General features: G+C 37.5%; 1 pseudogene; it reads left to right on the forward strand.

The window, feature by feature from the left end:
• The first annotated feature begins 3720 nt into the window (after positions 1–3720).
• LOC143602108 (zinc-finger homeodomain protein 3-like) lies at positions 3721–4559 on the forward strand (annotated as a pseudogene).
• Positions 4560–5081: the final 522 nt, after the last annotated feature.

Consider the following 5081-nt stretch of genomic DNA (forward strand, 5'->3'; position numbering starts at 1 on the left):
ATCGGATCTGGGCTTCGGGTCCCTTCTCTGTCTACACCATAGGCTTCATAGAGGTTATAGATCCATGCCCCATCAAAAATCGGTGAGTTCCCTTTGGCATTTGCATTTTTCATGAACAGCTTGTAGAATAAATAAGTAATGTTGCATGGGATGCCATTCTTCATGAAATAAAGTGCCCAGAGATCCCTTAAATTAACAACCCCTTCACTGACCTCTAGCAGTGGCAGAGTGGCTAAGCAGACGGTGAATGTATCTCATAAGTGGGTCACGAAGTGCCGTGCTCTTTGAAACGCTTGCATTGTAGTTTTCGGTCCCGTAGCTCAGTTGCTCCCATGCTTCTATCCTTGTGTTTCCAGATTAAACATCATCATCACCATCCTCAACTTTGAATGTTGTACCAGCTTTGAACCAAATTTCTTTGTCTGTTTCCTCGGCCGTGTATATTCCCAGATCAATCCCAAGTTAAGTTAAAGAAGTTGTGTGCCATTAACCCGCACACCTGAACTCAACGGCTTCTTCGTGCCACATATCCGGATTCTTGGTCTTTATAAAGAAAGAAGCTAAGAATTCCTTTGTCAGTTCCGTTATAGCTTCACCTGTATGACCAAAAACTCGCTTCCATGGTCCTCTAACAAGGGTTTTGTACCGGTTCCATTGGTTGACTTGACTTAATGTGTCCCTGTAGGCATAAAAGTTTTCCTCTTGAAACCGTCGGTTGAGGTAGGTTAACCTGGTTTGGGCTCTTCTATTCATTTCATCGCGCACGCAAAAGACCAGAAATGCATGAATGTCGTTCCCATACTCGACCATATGAAATTTGTATTCAAATTAGTCAAAATATATCGAAAATTATTAATATGCTGGAACAGAGAGAAAACCACGGCGCCGTGCTTTTAAAAGCACGGCCCGTGCTGTTGTTATTCTTCAGTTTCTTTCAATTTTGACTTTCTGTTGACCAAAAGGTGACCACGATTCGTGTTTTTTAAAGCATGGTCCGTGTTTTTAATCCTAATTTCAAATCCATCAGGACTCGAACCTGCTTTTCTAACCGATTATTACAATTGGATTTTCATTTGATATATATTTTACCCAAGATCCGAACCCAAATGATTTCCTCCAACAAATCTTAGTATAAAACCTATCTAGCAATTCATTATCTTAAATCTAACGAATAACCCATCTAATTTTCGGGTTTAAACCCGATTCAATCGATTGGTGAGAAATGGGGGTTAATCTAGACCTAAGAAGATGAAATCTCACAATAGATTTGTTAATTTAACGTACCTTTGGTTGGAGAACGCGGAATTGATGGAAAGATTAGTGAAATTGATGAATGGTCGGCAGTTTGTGTTGATGAACGAAGTTGTTTTTAGGGTTAAGTGGGTGGAAAAGTTAGTTTATTGGTTTAAAATCGTAACTTCTGTGGACTCAAAAGCACGGCCCCGTGCTTTTAAAAGCATGGCCCGTGCTGCACAAAGCAGTAAGTTTCTTTGTTTTGCTGTTTATTTGTCGAGCTGGTTCGTTTTTGTTTAACTGATTTTCTTTGAGGGTTAGAATCATGATAGTAATTTAAAGTCCTAAATTTCATTAAAACATATAACATAGTTAAACATAGTAGAAAGGAAAATACAAAAACAATCCCGAATCATGAAACTTAACACTAGCAAAAGAAAGAAACTTTTTAACAAGACAAAGTCGGAACTTCAAAGACTACCATTTCCGAACAGGTATTGGATGTGCGGTGGAGCTCGTTTAGCTTCCAAGATCTCGAAAAACTTTTTGTTGATCTTTGCGATCTTCCGGTTAAAATAGTTGAGCTTGAAGGCCACATCCTTGTTGTGGCTATCCATAACATGGAAGTTTTCGAGCCGTAGTAGTTCGACTTTGTTGATTAGCTCGATTAATCGAGCTTTGTTTTGGATGTTGCTTTCGACTTGGTCCCTCATGATGCATTGTAGCCTTATGACCTCTTCCTCAAGATTTGAGGAAGAATCATGTTGCTTGACTTTCCTCACTGGCCTCCATTCAACCCTCTTGCTTTCCATTTCAGTAATTTTGTGTTTGGTGTGAATGGAATAGTGAGTGTTTGCATGCATTATATAGAGACTGGAAAGTCGATCACGGCCTCGTGCTTCATGAAGCACGGCCCCGTGCTGTTAGGGGAATAAATGTTTCTGATTCAGAGAATTGTACGGAGTCAGCTCGTATCATGCTGAAGATTCTAAGGTGACCACGGTCCCCTTAGAAACTTGGAGTAAACTTATCAACTCCTCAATTTAAACAGATCCAGTAGGCTTCCTAACCCACTCCCATTGACCATAAATCCAATCATCTAGCATAAATAGACGATCAGCTACAGGACAACCTTTTTCTTTCTGGAGACGAAAGAGGTTTGGGAAACGAGCTTGCTGGGGAACCAACCCGTTCCATATATCTAACCAAAACCAAGTCTTCTCCCCGCTTTTTACCGAATGGCGATAACTCAAATATATATCATCCCCACCCCTTTTAAAACTGAGTTAACTTTTACAATCCGGCTCCAAGCACCAATACTCGAAAGCTTTGTCGGAATCACGGAACACGATCTACAAGAATGGTGAAATAACCAAATAACCTTCCACCAAAGTCTCCTGTTCTAATTGGTATGCTTTTCTTTGTTGGTGAATAAATTAAAGTATCACATTATAAAATATTTTAAACTAATGGTTTAATACTCCTAACATCCCATAACTTACACAATATTATTTTTGTTTCAAGGAAGAAAAAAATGTCGCTTACATATTACATGTATTATGTATATGATATAATAACAAAAGGTTATAATATTTTTGAAGTATCTCGAAATACTCCACTTGACTAGCTATATATTATTCAGATTTAAGGAACTGACCATGCCATTCTAATTTATAAAACAGGATGTGTTTAGGCTATCTAACGTTGTTGTCTGCAATCGCAGACTTAATTTGTCATCTTTTGTCATTGGATTACATTCGATAAGCGAGCTTTATTTCGTTGGTGGAAAAAAGTTATTAACATTAGAGGTTCCAATTAACATTTTTTTGATGATGATTTATATTTTTATATGGAAACTTTGATAGTTTTGATTTTTCTTCCACGGGTCCATTAAATAAAAATGGACTTTTATATTTAAATAATAAATATTCCACTACCCACGTTTTGCCATCTCCAGTCTGTTCTGACAATGCTTGATGAAAATCGTTTATATGGCGTAAACTTGATGCTTGCAGCTAGTGTATGCAAAGCAATATCAACTCTCTCTCTCTGTGTGTTATTGACTACAACTAAAAGCTCATGTTTAGTGCCTCACTACCCAAAACCATCCTGCAAATTTCATTCTCTCTCTATCTATTTTAACTCATGTTGTCTCTAAATGGCTTAAGTGAATAGTTATATTACTAAATCTTGTCCTATAATATATTTTCCTAACACCAAACATAAGCACTCAGGTTAATTGTCCTTGACCTTCATCTTAATTTCCCTACTTGTGTTCACTGTTTGCAGCTATTAATCTTTTGATGTTCAGATTATAGTTTCTTTAAGTCAGGTGTGTGAAAGTATTCGAATTTATAAGATGCTAATTATCTAGAGCGGATTGTTAAAGTTTATTAATCATTTAACTAAGAGTTTTTTGGTCTCTTGACCACAAACAGCTGATAATAAAAAGTACTCTGTTTAAAAGAAATTTGAAGGGTAGTAGAAATGGAAGTTGAAGGAGGAGAGATGACATATGGGCACATGAGTAACCATGAGTCTAGTTCCCAACACAATCACAATGTCCCATCTTCAGCAGTACCACCACCGCCCATGGAAGACAGAAACAACATCATCATCACCACCACCACAACAGCAGAATGATGGTGAGGTACAGAGAATGCCTCAAAAACCATGCAGCTTCCATTGGTGGGAATGCAACGGATGGGTCTGGTGAGTTCATACCTTCTAGTGAAGAGTCTGGTCTCACATGTTCAGTCTGCAACTGCCACAGAAACTTCTACCGGATAGAGGTTCAAGGTGAAGGCCACCAACACTATCACTCAGCCCCTTCACCTCTTAACATATTTGGGCTTGGAAATGTTATTTTGCAAGGTAGGAGTCATGTTCTTGGAACAGAATTATCTTTTGGGTACAATAATAATAATAATAATAGTAATGTTGGGGTCCTTGTACCTTCAAGGCCTTTTATAATGTCCTACAATATGGGTCTTGGATCTTTGCAAATAGAATCTGATGAGCAAGAAGATGTTGGTGGAATTCTGAGTAGACACCCACATAATTCATATCCACAAGCACACCAGATAGCGAAGAAGAGGTTCAGAACCAAGTTCACCCAAGAACAAAAGGAGAAGATGCTAAACTTTGGAGAAAAAGTTGGGTGGAAGATTCCAAAGCAAGAGGAGTCTGTGGTACAATACATCTGTCAAGAACTAGGGAGAAAAAGGAGAGTCCTCAAGGTTTGGATGCATAACAATAAGCACAACCTAGCCAGCAAGAACATAAACACTCATGTTCCCACTAATCCTCTAAACCAAACTAATTAATCTTTTGCATCCACTATTCTACCTATTTGTTTTAGTGATTTATTATAATTAGTTCTTAACCAATATTTAAACTTTTGATGCCAGAGAAAAACATGGTCATTTAGCAATGTGTCTAGGAAAGTACATCATTATGTTTGTTAACCTTGTCTAGGTGATACTTGCGGGCGTATAATATTTCATTTTGATGTCTAAACCTAGTATAATTATGTATCATTCACCTTTTCTCTTTTGTTTGGTCTTTTTAATGATGGCTTCCCACTTTTGGGTAATAACACGGTAGCGATTATGTTATGAAGTTGGATTTAAGAAAAGGAAAATGGTGACATTTGTGAGAGTTGATTGTTAAATGGATGGTTCTAATAAAATTATCCTTTTGTATAAGAGTTCATTTGCATGGAATGATATTCAGGTTGGTGAGATTTCTTTGGCAATTATGGAGTAAATGAATTCACCCACATAAGTAGTTTCTTTTTATAGAGAATTACAAATATCCCCTTACTAACTTAACTAAATACATATATC

The sequence above is a fragment of the Bidens hawaiensis genome, unplaced genomic scaffold (genome assembly GCF_021521415.1).
Source record: "Bidens hawaiensis isolate Kalapana, Puna unplaced genomic scaffold, B.hawaiensis_p1.1 tig00057917_1, whole genome shotgun sequence".
Lineage (NCBI taxonomy): Eukaryota > Viridiplantae > Streptophyta > Magnoliopsida > Asterales > Asteraceae > Bidens > Bidens hawaiensis.